The sequence below is a fragment of the Melospiza melodia genome, chromosome 18 (genome assembly GCF_035770615.1).
Source record: "Melospiza melodia melodia isolate bMelMel2 chromosome 18, bMelMel2.pri, whole genome shotgun sequence".
In the NCBI taxonomy this organism is placed as follows: Eukaryota; Metazoa; Chordata; class Aves; order Passeriformes; family Passerellidae; genus Melospiza; species Melospiza melodia.
This window is the reverse complement of record NC_086211.1, coordinates 2,497,119-2,510,144: the sequence shown is the minus strand read 5'-3', so window position 1 is coordinate 2,510,144 and position 13,026 is coordinate 2,497,119. Positions and strand designations below refer to the sequence as shown.

Sequence of the window (13,026 nt, the reverse complement as noted above, 5' to 3'; positions counted from 1 at the left end):
CCAGAAGAAGTGTGTATCCTCATCTGATGAGGAGCTGCCCGTGCCAGGGACCGCAGACCCACCTCTCCTCTCCCGGCTCTGTCTCCGCTGCAAGCCCCAGGGAACAATTGCATACAGAGTGCTTCGTTTCAGAGCCGCCACAGTCATTTCAGAGACCTTTTAGGCAGGAAAAGTGCTCTGTAGCGTGTAATTTGAAGGCTCTGCTCTGAACCTTCACTGTCGCTCTGCTAAATGATCCTCTGCTCTTCCAAACCTTTGCTGCCTGGAAACCAGCAGCGCTGACCTGGTTCCTGGCCCCGCTGGGTCCCTGCTCTCCCTTCAGCTCCCTGCTAAGGTGAGGGGAGTTGCAGGTTGCGAGGAGCAGCCTGGGGTGGTTCTCTGCCTTGCATGGCGCCTCTCAGATGTCAGAGTCCTGGGAGATTTCAGCCAGTCTTAATCATCTCTCGCCTCTGCCTGAGCTGCAGAGGTTGTCAGAGCACGCTACGGATTTTCCAGCCTGGAGGGTTGAGTCCTGTGAGGCTCTGCAGGAGAATCCAGGGACTCCAACTGATTCTCCCCCGAAACGGGGGAGGTGCAGAATTTTCTGTAGCATCCCTCAGGCACCTCATGGTGGGGAAAGACCGTTTGTTTTACCACCAGAGGAAATGGCACAACTTTGGTTTAACTGATGGAGCTGTGCCACCGCCTCACTGGGGGCACCAGAGGTGAGCCTGGAGGTGCTGCACCATCAGTTGGCCAGGGAGTGTGTGGGGGTTTCCTTGTCTTTCCTTTCCTACCCGTCCTTGTTAGCTGCCTTACAACTTTCATCTGCTGGAGGCACACCTGCCGGAGCAGAGTGAGCTGTGTTTCCTCTCGCCCTGGGCACTGCCTGCCCTGCCAGATGCAGGCAGGGCCCCGAGTTCCTGGCAGCCAGGGCATGCAGGCAGCCTGGCAGGGGGGTGCAGGAAAAGGGTACAGGATGGGGAGAAGGAGAAACATTTGGATATGAAGGGTTTGCTGTCACCTCTTGGTCCTGAGCTGGGGTGGCACAGTGCAGGCACCTGTGTGTTTTCTCTTGCCTTTGCTCTGCGTTGGATTTGCTTTGTTTTGGATCTGCTCTGGTTTGGATTTGCTCCTGGTTCCTGCTGAGCTGGGAGAGTCCCAGTGATGGTGGATTTATGCACGTCACCAAATCAGACACACAGCCAAGGCAGGAGGCACCAGCTTGAGTCTGTCCTAGCAGGCTGCATCAGCTGTGCCAGGAGTGCACCTCGGTCTGACCTGCCCTTAAATCCTGGTGGGGCTGGGGACCCCGCCCTGTCCCCAGGCAGTTGCTGCCACCCACTGATGACAGGACTTCACTTGGCTTCCTCTGCTCGCATCCTACCCCCCCAGAAGGTCATGGCAGCAGGGCACCAGGCAGAGGAAAGGCAGTTTCCCTTTCCCTTCTTCACCTCTCAGAGGAAAGGCAGTTTCCCTTTCCCTTCTTCACCTCTCAGGGGGATCCTCCACAGCTCCAGCCCTTCCTAAGAGCAGGCAGGATGCATCCCAGCTGGGGTGGAGCAGGCAGGTCCGTGCATTGTCCTGCCACCATCCTGTCCCATTGCCTGCCTGAAAACACACTCAAAATCCACCTGCTTGGAATTGTGTGGATTTGGGATTTCCCTCAGGAGGACTGGCCCAGCTGCTTGAGGCAGGCAGCAGCGAGGCTTTCACCTGGTGTGGAGGAGGAGGAGGAGGAGGAGGAGGTGGGAGGCAGGTGCAGGTGCTGAGGTTCCAGCCTCACATCCGAGCACCAGGAGCTCGCTCAGAGCAGCGCCCACCACCTGTGCCCACCAGCACCCAGCTGGCAAAAACTACCCACCCCAGCAAGCAGAGAGCCACCAGCAGCCCTGCACGATGGAGAGTGGCTTCCTGGGGCTGGCAGTCACCCCTGATTCCCCTGTGGGAGGCTGGGATCGCTGCGGGAATGCCGCTTCACCGCGGGAAGGTGGCAGCTTGGTTTCTGCTTTGGTTGCACGGCCTAGTTTCGAGAGCTGGAATATGCTCAAAGCTGGGCTTTCTGAGTTGCTTTTTTTGGTTTTGTTTTGTTTTAAATGACAGCATTTCCCCTTTAAATTTACATCTCTAGCTGGGGAACACAGAGCCTGGTGAGAGAGGGAGTGTGAGACTTTTATAAAAAGAACGAGTCGGGTTTTATTATCCCTTTGAGACGAGCAGGGAAAATCTATACTGAAGGCATGAAATAGCAATAAAAATGGACTTTTTGCCAAAGCAAAATTAATTGAGTGAATCTCAGTCCTCAAGCCTGAGCTCTGAGAGGCTTATGAGTTGGATATGAACCACGCTGCCCCCTTCCAGGCTCTCATCCCCCAAGGAGGAGAGGCAAATCCTCCCTCTGGTCCTCGGTGTGCGATGTGATCAGCGCCTGGGAGCAAAGGACTCCTGCTTGGGATGCAGTGAGGGTGAGGATGCCTCCAGCCCTGGCTGTCCCTGGAGCAAGGACCTTCTCCCTGTCCTTTGGCTTGGGGATGCTGGCGGTCATTCAGGGGTCATTGCCCCAGCGTTCCCATCACTGTGAGTCACGGTATCCCATCTGGACTCTGGATTTGGGGCAGTTCAACAAGAAAGAAGAGGAAGACTGGACACAGGATCCTTGAACCCACTGTAGGAGCCTGGAGAGCATCCTGCTGTCTTACCCTGGGCTTGCTTTTATTGATCATTTTCTTCCCTAATGTCTGCATCCTGCGCTTGCTGCACTCTGGGGTCTGGCTCTCCAAGGTGCTTTCTGGGCAAATCCTTCACAGAAAAGGAAACCTCTCTCCTTTCTCCTGGGTTTTGTTCTTCTCGACGTCACATGCAGTGGCACCGGCTCTGCTTTCCCCAATTTTGGGGGGAGGTGGCAGGAGGAGCCTCTGGACAGAGCAGCAGGGGAAAGGCAGATTCTTTTCAGCAGATGGTGCAAAGAGGATGAAGCTGTGTAAACCTCCTGAGTCCACTGGAGAGACGGAGATTAAATAGTGAGAGGGCCGAGAGGCAGCTCCAGGCAGGAGAAGGGAGGAGAAAAAAGGAAAATGGGGGTGGAAATGGGATTGGAGAGTGGAGCTGGGGAGAGGAGGGTTGGTTTGAACCGGCATCCCTCTCCCACTTGATGTCTCCCCTGCAATTCGGAGGGCCTAGATTCAGTGCCATAAAAATATAGCCCTTTTCAATCCCTTATCTTGCAGGAGCAGAAACAATTGGCCTGCAAAGAAGGAGAAAACAATCTGTTTGACTGACAAACAAAACCACATTTCTGCACAAAAGGAGGAGGAGGAAGAGGCAGCTGTCTGGCTGCTGCTTCGGCTTTTTTCCTTTCCCCTCCCTCTCCTGTCCCCTCGCTGACGGTGTCAGAGCAGAGCCTCTACCCTTGCCAGCAAAACACCCGCTGTTCTGACTGGCTGGGTTCAATGTCAGGCTCCTGCAGCAAATGTCATTGTCCTCCTGCTGTCCCCAGCCACGGTGGGGATGCACCAGCCCTGCTGTGGTGCCCTCCTGGGGATCAGGCAAAGGTGGCACCCTGAGATCATGGGGTGCTCCCAGCTGCTGGGAGAGGAGCTTGCTGGGTGCCAGAGGCAGAAAGTGATGCTCAAGAGAGGGACAGGGCCAGCAGCTGTGGGGACAGAGGGGACACAGGAGGTCTCTGGTGTGGGGGACCTTGGGCAGTTCAGCCAGGTTGTGGGTGATGCTGATATCACAGCATCCATGGAGTGCTGCAGCTGGAGGTGCTGCTGGAGCCTGGTCCCTCTCCAGAGCCAGCCCTGTGCCTCAATTTCTCTGTCTGCGAGGTTAGCAAGGTAACACACAGATGCTGCAGGAGAGCTGGGGCATAGAAGTGCCCTGTGCACCTAAAGTCATTATCCCAACAAATTGTTATCCCTAAAAATTCATTACAGCAACCACTGTTCCAGCCAAATGGGTGCTGGGGGGAATCCGTCAGACAGGCAGGAGCAGAGCCCGTGGGGATCTCCGTTCTCCATCTCTCCGGAACAAACTCCTCACTTGGAGGATTTTTTGAAAAAGAAACTGATTTTCCCCATGTGATTCCCTCACCAGGAGCAGCAGCAGTTTCCTGCCTGGAACAGTTTTCCGAGGGGACTCTGCTCTGTGGGGACATGTGGAGCAAACACCCACGCTCTGAAAACAGCCAAATGCAATAAATACCCAGTGCCTGAACCTGGAAAAGCAGAGGCTGGAACAGGGCAGTCTCTGCAGGGGCTGGTAGTGCTGCCACTGAGGGAATCAACAGTAAATAAAGGGGCACAGGAAGCAAACACTGAAGCCCCCAGGACACTCCTTTGATGCAGTTGCTGGTGACCTGTTAGAATCCACTGGAAAGATGATCCTCCACTGGTGGGTGGTTCACTTTCTCCTCTTTCTATTTTTTGAGGAGCTGTTTCACTCTGCAGACGAGTAGCAAAATAACATGTACGGAATCAGAGATTCCAGGTGAGTTAATAACAAATAATGAGTCTCTCAGTTCCTGAGTGGTTCTCTGGTTGCCGCAGTCCAGGCGTATAACAGCCAGGCTTTCCTGAGCATCCTCAGCCAGCCTTGTTGAAATACTGCTACAGATTGATAGAAACAGCCTGGATTCAAGGGAATTTAAGAGATCCAGCCTCTACATTCTTAGATTGCCAGAAAGAAGCTTTGGGGAATATTTGACCTGAAACATGGGAAGAATTTGATTTATTTTTTTTAATTCCTGCACCTAAAATGCAGAATTTTCTGCATTTTTCTTTCGCCTTTCATTTCAAAGGAGGAGAGGAAGTATCCCTGCACACGTCAAACTGCAGGAAAGAGAAGACACGAAAGATGACTGGACTACTTTTTACAACTTTGGCGCTTGACTTTCCTCCCCAGAAGGGGAAGATGCATTGTCAGCCTGTCTTGTGATCAGGCTGTATCCTTTTGTTACCCTGATAAATGTCAGCTGACCAGGCTGGGATGTGGAAAAGCTCCATCTCTAGCAGACCTTTGCTGCTTTTCCTCACTATTGGGGCAGGGAAGGGCCCAGCATCTCCCCAGCTGAGCTATGGTTGCAGACTTTGCCTGACCCCACAAGGTCCCCATCTCCTCCATGCCCTGCTGCAGTCCCCCAAGGTCCCCCAAAACCCTTTCTCCTTTTCCTGCTCCTGCCCTCCTAATTCTCTCTGCCTTCTCCCTTCAGATCCTTGCTCCCAGCTGGACTCTGCAGGCAGTGGTGAGATTTTGGCCTCCATTGCTGATAGGTGAAATGCAAAGCTTGTGCTGTGACAAAGTAAATCTAACAAAGAGGCAGATTTTGGCTCCTGGGCAAGAAAGACCATTCAGTTTTCAGCAGATTCCTGCCTCTCGTGTCCTCATGCTCTGATCATGGCCATGGGAGCAGCTCTCAGTGTGAGGGCAGGGTTTGGCTCAGCCCAGCACTTGAGGGGAGGTGGCAGAAGCAGAGTGGGTTCTGCTGGATCCCCAACTCTCTGCTTCAGACCCTGGGGACACCCTCACAGTCCCTGGCTGATGGGATGATATTTCCCATGGCAGAGCCAGCATTTGGTGTTGCAGCATCCACCCGTGTTTGATCCAGACCTACCTGGAGCCTCTCCTTTCCCAGGGCATCTCCCACCCCTTCCCCCAGCCACAACCACGGAGAAGCTCGTCCTTGGTGTTCTCTGTGCTTGTGCCTCTTGGGATTTGGCCAGCATGTGTCAGGGCTCCTCTTCCTCTGCAGCTGCTCTCCGCTCAGCTGCCTCACCCCGAGCATCCCTTCCTCCTGCCTGGGGCTGCCTGGAACATCCTGCTTCCCGAGTTCTTTCACCCTGATTCTACCAGGGCACGGGCGTGTTGGCTGTGGTGGCACAGCCTCTTTGATTAGGGGTATCTCCAAGCATGACTTCCATCTGTCCATCAGTCTCTATCGTTAATTCCTGCAGCATTTACAGCCAGGCAGGGGCTTTGGTCATTTGGAATAGTCGCTGGTGGTGGCAGGGCTGTGCTAAATGATCTATTCCACACGTTTCACCTCTTCTCTGTTCGCAAATTGTTGGTGATTTCTTTTTTTTCTTTTGTAGTTGCATTAAGTATTCCAAGTGACTGCGATTTCCCCCATCGTATTCATTATTCAAAATTGTTCTCCAGATAATTTCTGCAAATAATTCGCGGTCTTTGCTCTTTTGTGAATACTTGGTCTCAGGAATGAGAGTAGTTTTAATTGGGATCTCACATCACATGATGGGTTTTGGCTTCCCGATTGGGCAGGCTTAATTTTTAGACTTGAGATTTGGGGAGGGAAACTGTTGCAATTAAGAATTTGAAATCTACTTTCTTCCAATATCTTTTGTTGATGCTTAAAATTAACAGAAATTAAGAGTGTGTCTCACTTTTTTTTTTCCCTTCTCCTTCCTGGCTAAAAATCCCTGCCGGTAACTTGTTGGCAAGAAACACTTGGAGAATATAAACAAAAAGGTGGCACCAAAACAGCTAAATTTAACATATCTAAAAACTGGAGTGATGATTCACGGTGGTTTGTTGTATATTATTCACCTCACTCTGGTAAAAATAATGATCAAAATAATTTAGAAACTTAAAAAGTCACATAGCAGGGGGACATTTATAGCGCTTGGTTTCATAAAATCTTCCATCAGCTGCTCTCTGTGTGCCTGAGAAACATCCTGTGGGCTGGCTGGTGTGTTGTACCCCAGCCCTCAGTGCTCCAGCCCCGTGCTGAGGCTGCTCCCAGCTCGGTGGAGGTGGAGAAAAGGAAGGTTCAGTCACCCTGGCACCCCACACTGCCTCGATCCGCACCCTCAGCAGGCAAGACTCCAGCTGCCTCTCACAGAGCCCGACTCCAGGCAGAGGGTGACTGCGAGTGACTTGCCCAAGGTCACCCTCCAGCTCCGTGGCTCGGCTGGAAATAGCTCCAAGGTCTCCTGATCCCCCCGGCAGCCCCCTGGCTGCCAGGCGAGACGGAAAGGTGCAGAGTTCACGCGGCTTCTCCGACCGACAGCCCGGCTCCTGCCACCTCACCTACAACCTCAAACCTCCTTGCCTCTGTGTTCTGCCCTCCCTGCCCGTCAGGCTGAGTCAATAGAGCCCCCCCTGAGCAGCCTGGGCTCCCGTGGCATATTTATGCCTCTGGAGTGGAGCATGGTGCCGGCGTTCCCGTTGGTGCGGCACCCGCGCAGCCCGGCTGCTGCCTTCCACCAGCTGCTGCTGCCGATTTCCCTTAAAAATAAAACCCCTCTAAAGGTACAGCAGGGACACCTTAAATGCAGAGCCGTGGCGTGCAGTTAATCATATCCTCTTAACGGGTTTATTCGCTCATTAAATATTTAAGACTCGTTTCTCTTTATCAATAGTGTGGAGGCGTGCAGGCCCCGGTGCAAAGATTTATGCACACAATAGGATCGGTGCATTTAGATTTGTTTGAAGGGATCTGAGAGCCATTTAAAACCCGACCGAGGGGGACGGTTGCTGCTGCTGCTGTTTTCCCCCAGCGAGCTTTCTGCCTTTTCTGCCTCCTGGCTGTGGTTGGAAGGTGGCAGGAGGTGAGGTTGGGGGGCACAGATTGATGGCAGCCTCTGGTACCCCCGTAGTTCCTTTTGAAATAGCTGTGTCCCCTTTTTGAGGGATGCTGAGGTCTTGGAGGGGACATGTTTGGCTTGGCTGTCTCGTAGTGGTGAGGATGGTCTGTGAAAAATGCAGTGTGTGGAGGCAGGACCCAGTGCTGGGATGTGTCTGTGGAAGTGGTGTTTTGATCCCTGCTTCCCACTGCTGTCTGTGGAAAGAGCTTTGCTGTTGTGGCTCAGAAGTGAATTCCAGCTCGTCTGGCGCCGTTCGGGAGCCGTCATGCAGGTGCAACATCTGTTGTTCTTCTGTTACTACCTGGGCTCTGCTCTCCACACAGGTGTAAGAGCAGTGGTGGCCGTTTTGGTTCATAGGATGGGGAGAGACAAAACCCATGCCATCCTCCTGCCTCATCTCCTCATCATCTGCCCCTCTGCCCACCACAGCTCGCCAGCCCAGACCTCCATCCAGAGCATCTTCATCCAGTACCCAGCATTTCCCACCTTCCTCATGCCTGGTCCCTACCTGGGGCTTTGTGGCTTCCAGCTGCTGCCAGATGTGTCACTCATCCTGGGGGCAGGGAAGCAGCTCCTCCCAGTGATGTGTGTACACCTGTTCCCTGAGGCTCTGGGCTGTGGTGTGGGGTGTGGGACACGGACAGAGGCCTCAGTGTCCATTGCACTGCTCTGTCCTTTCATGGAGAGCATTGCTGGAGCTTGCAGGGACAGCAGGTCCCGGCATGCAGGACTCAATCTCCATCTCAGCAGCCTCTGCTTAGATCAGGAGGGAACATCTCATGCCAAGACCTGTCCTCCCCAGGCTGAAGCTCGGAGTCAGAGATGGCAGCAGCTGATGCCCATTTTTTTTCACCCCCTGTGGCAACCTGGCAGGTTCTTCCCGCAGCTTTGCATGCAGCCAGACATGCCTGTTCCAAAACCTCTTCTCCAGGAGGTGCTGGGGGTGGATGGGAAGGGTGAGTAGCTGCAGTGGCAATGGGCAGAGCTGGCAGATGCCTCCTGAGGGTGTGAGAAATACCCCGGCTGGATTATTGACAGACAGCCCAGAGCATGGGAAGTGCGTGCATGCGTCAGATATTTACCCAAACCTCTCCTGCTTTGCAACGTGCCCACAAAAAAAAAGGATCTGACAGCAATAAAACTGTCGGGCGGCTGCTGCTGCTTTTTTTTAAAGTTCTATGATAGCTTCTCCCCCCGCCTTTTTTTAATAGCTAATGCATCTGTCACTACTTTCCTAATGAGCTTTCCGAAAAGGGCCTTGGGGACCTCTACCTATCCATGTGGGCTTGGATCAGAGCATACTCAGGGGAGGCAGAGAGAATTCAGCTCCCTGTTTCACCCTCATCCCCTCCCCAAACTCCTCTCTGAGGGCAGGTTGTCCAGAGGGAGGGGAAGGCAGCAATATCTCAGCACTCGGCGAGCTGGCGTGCACCCCCTGCAATCACAGCCAATAATGACAAAAAGACGGGGCTGCTGCCAGAGATAGAGAGCTGAGCTCCAAGCGTTACAGCAATGTCACAGCCTTGGGACTGCTGCTGGCTGCTACTGGAAAGAAATTTCCTCACAACAGGCAGAGTTATAGGAAGGAGCCATTGATTGCATTAAAAAACACCCTCCCCACCTCTTTTTTTTTTTTTGGCATGGATTTTCAAGGCTTTTTTTTTTTTTTCCTTTCCTCCCCCCCCCTTTCTCTCTCCATTTGCCATTGAAGTTGCGTTCAATAAAACCCATCGCCCGAGAGCGTCTGTTCGCATGTTCTCAGCAGTACAATGGGCAGAGGACTGCAGTGTGCAGAGCCCCAGCCAGCCTCTGCAGACAATGAGGGGCTGGCAGCGGGGCAGGGGGGGCTTCTAGTTTATTTTATTTCATTTTTCCCCCACCTGCCAGCCCCCAGTGCTAATTGTAATCACAAAAGGCAAATGGGAAGGGACTGAGGGAGCAAGGCTGTGGTTCACTGGGGTCATGGTCTCCATCAGTCATTCTCCCAGCCTGTTGCTGGGTAAAAGCTCGGCTCCTTGGTTTATCAAAATGACTGTGCAGTAAAAGCCTCTTTGCCCAAACCTCCCCCCCTCCTCAAAAAAAAAGCTGTTTACTGACTCAAAAAGCCTGAATTTCCCATTACCATCCATGGGAGACTTCCCGTTGACTTCTCTAGGCACAGAAGGGAAAACAGAGGGTTTGGTGACTCAGGCACAAACCTGGGATCTCTTCCTCTTGCTGACGCTGTTGGCAAATCTTTTAGGATTTAGCCAGATTCACCCAGGGACCGAGCACCACCATCCCTGTGCCACTGATTGGGCACAAGAGGATGCACCACTTGGCAGGAGTGAATTCCTAATTGTGCCGTGCCCGAATTCCCCTCAGCTGTGAGATGTGACGGTGCTCACCCCGTGTTGCACGATGGTGGAGAAGCTAATAGCTATTAATGCCAGAGAGATGCTTCCAGATCTCTAGATAAAAGGTGCTCAAGGAGGGAAAATTATTATCATCATGGGCCAAAGAGCTACGGGGGATTTGAAATCTGTTTGTGTTTGTAGGATGTAACCACTAAGGAGGGAGAGACTGGGACAATGGAGCATGCACAGCACTAATGGAATGAGCGTAGGAAAGAGGATATCTCTGGAGACCCTTAGAAACCATTTCCCAGTGGTAAGATCTACTTGGGTTGTTTGTTCTTCTTCCCAGATGAGAGCTGCAGTCGTGGACGCTTTTATCACTTACGAGCTGGACTAGATGGAGGCCAGAGAGCGCATTGTAGGGACGAGCCCGTGTGGCTCTCCAGTGGGTAGGTACTGATTTATCCGGTCTCAGCTTCCATTTCTGGCTTTCAGAGCTGTGCTTTATAATAGGGGACCCTGGAATGGATGTCTCAGGCCTGTTTTTCAAGCTTATGGGATGCAAGGTAGAGATGCAAGGGCATGACGTGGGCATCTTGAGGCTGCAGCAGAAGGGTTATTCGTGCTTTGGGATACAGTTTGGGCTGAGGTGTGGGTTTGGAGAGGCTCCATGGCAGCATGTGGTGGTTCCTTGAAGACATTTCACTTGGAGATTCACTTTTTCCAGCTGATTCATGTCCTCGTGCGAGCCCATTTCTCGCCATGGTGACAGTGAAGCTGCTGAGGCTCTGTGTGATAACGCTCCTGGTCCAGGCTGGAGGCTCCTATCGGGCTCTGAGCCCAGAGGGCCAGGGACTGTACAAACACAGGTTGTTCCCTTGAGGTTAAACCCCAGCTAGACAAGCTGTTTGCAGTCTGTGGTCTGACACTGCTGTACAAAGCATTGGGCAAGCAGGTGAGGCACAGGCAGCATCCATCCAAGCTCCCCTGGAGTGTGCATCCTGGATCCTCACTTCCATCCTGCTCCAAAATCACCATGTCACCTTCACTTTGCTCCCTGAGACAGCCCCATTTTGTGCTCGGGGGAGATGCAGCCTTTCTCACTTGAGACCTGCAGCGCACCATGCTCTTTTTTCCCCTCTCCTGTGTTTTTTTTTTTTTTTTTTTTTCTTCTCTCCTGGACACTTTACTTAGCTTCTTTCTTCCCTCTCATTTTCTCTACCATCAAATGAAAGCCATTCAGACCAAAACGGTTCAGTCTGCTCTTTGTGTCTGGAAAACAGAACACCAAAGACAGCTGGACCTACCCGAGATGGCCACGGCCGTGGCAACAGTGGCTCTTTGTTAGCGCTGTTGTCTCTGCCCCTATCTCCAGTGTCTGGGGCCCTGTCTCTTTAAAGCTTTAGTGTGCTGTGTCAAAGCCAACAGAGAGTTCAGCTTATTAATGGATTCGCTAGGTTAATATCCCAACAGTTTGGTGTGGTGGGTTTTTTTTTTTTTTTTTTTCCCTTTCCACCAGCATAATTTAGAAAGAGGGGGAGGGGGAGAGAAAGATAACCCAGACCCATTTCTGGGGAGGAGGGCACGGCATGGCTCATTGCTTTGGAGAAATGGAGCTGGAATGGTTGGTCGGGGCCACGAGAAGGTGGTGGCCCAGCCCTTTGCCTTCCTGTCTGTATGTACATCTCTCTCTATCTCCTTCTCCTGCGGGGTTCCCTGCATCAAAGCTTCTTCCAGTTCTTATGCTAATGAGGTGCATTAATGCTTAATGACTGTGAACAGGCTTGTTTAATTGCACCTATCTGAGCAGGAGGCACGTTGCTGTATAAGAGGGAACGACCATGTAAGCAGCTGCATGCCCTCCTGGACAGTCTTAATTACATGTAAAACTGATGTGATCTAAACCACCAGGCTGGTGATTAGTTTAGTGAGGCAGGTGGTACTTTGCAATTCAGTGCCTCAGAAACTCTAGAGCAAGTGAGATCAGATTCTTTCGTAGGCTATGGAGGATAAGGCAAGCCCTGATCATCCTTGAATTTGATGTTGGGTGGGGACAAGCACGGCATAGTAGATTAATTTAATTAATTTATTGCAGTTAGTTTGCAAAGACATTATCCGCCAGCGTCTGTGCAGAATACTGAGCAGTCCCATTAATGCAATGCTATTTTGCCTGTAAATCCTCTCCCCCCGCCCCTTACAGGAGGAATGAGCTGCGATGGTCTCAGCTTTCTGCAGCGTTATCTTGCGCTGGTTGAATGCAACTGATTGTCTGAACTACAAAGGGGCCCGGCTAATGCAAAGCCATCCCTATTGGCACCAGACCTAGATTAATGACTCTGCATGCATTGACTTGGCTCCAAACTGGATTTCCCTAAAGCAGCTCGCTGCTGTCTGCACTCCCATATCCCCTAGCTGGGCTGGGATTGTTGGGCTGGCGAGAGCCACGGGGCTGGGAGCTTGGGAGCTCCAGGTGGGAAGGCTGTGGGTAAGGGGTGCACAGGTATGGAGGTGCCTGTTATCACCAGCCATCTGCTGCTCATCACCCAGCCTCGCTGCCTGGGGTTATTTGTTTTGCTTTTATTCACCAGAGGGGGGATTAAAAAAAAAATAAACCAGCCTTTATTAGAAATGGCTTTGGAACGGGAGTAAACCAGGTCCAGCAGGATTTTGGGGTCGGTTGTTGTCCCAGGATAGATGTCTCCTAGCACACCTCTGCCCAAGTGGATGCTCACACCTTCCCCATCCCCACGCTGTACTCTTTGCTGTCACCCCACTGGACCCTTCCCTATCCCCACACTGGACCATTCTGTCTCCACACCAGACCTTTCCCCATTTTCACACTGGACCATTTTCCGTCCTTCACTGGACCATTCCCTGTTCCTTTACTGGACCCTTCACCATCCCCACAATGGGCTCTTCCCCATCCTCACACCTGACCCTTTCCTGTCCCCCCACTGGCATCTCACCAGACCCTTCCCCTTCCCCACACTGGATCCCTCCCTGTCCCCACACCAGACCCTTCCCTGTCCCCACACAGACTCTTCCCTGTCCCCACTCTGGATCCCTCCCTGTCCCCACACAGACCCTTCCCTGTCCCCACTCTGGACTCT

The 13,026-nt window shown here is 52.4% G+C and overlaps 1 protein-coding gene across 4 annotated transcripts in view; it reads left to right on the top strand.

Annotated features, from left to right (window-relative positions):
• RAI1 (retinoic acid induced 1) overlaps nucleotides 1–13,026 on the top strand; it is a 75,015-nt gene that overhangs the window by 1,892 nt on the left and 60,097 nt on the right. Inside the window, exon 1 of one of the 4 annotated variants that reach the window (XM_063171651.1) lies at nucleotides 9,912–10,229. The exons of 1 other annotated variant lie outside the window; for it this stretch is intronic. The gene's annotated coding sequence lies outside the window, so the exon portion shown is untranslated. Of the gene's footprint in view, nucleotides 1–9,911; nucleotides 10,230–10,267; nucleotides 10,366–13,026 lie in introns of those variants that run through there. 2 more of the 4 variants (XM_063171652.1, XM_063171654.1) reach the window with 2 other exon arrangements.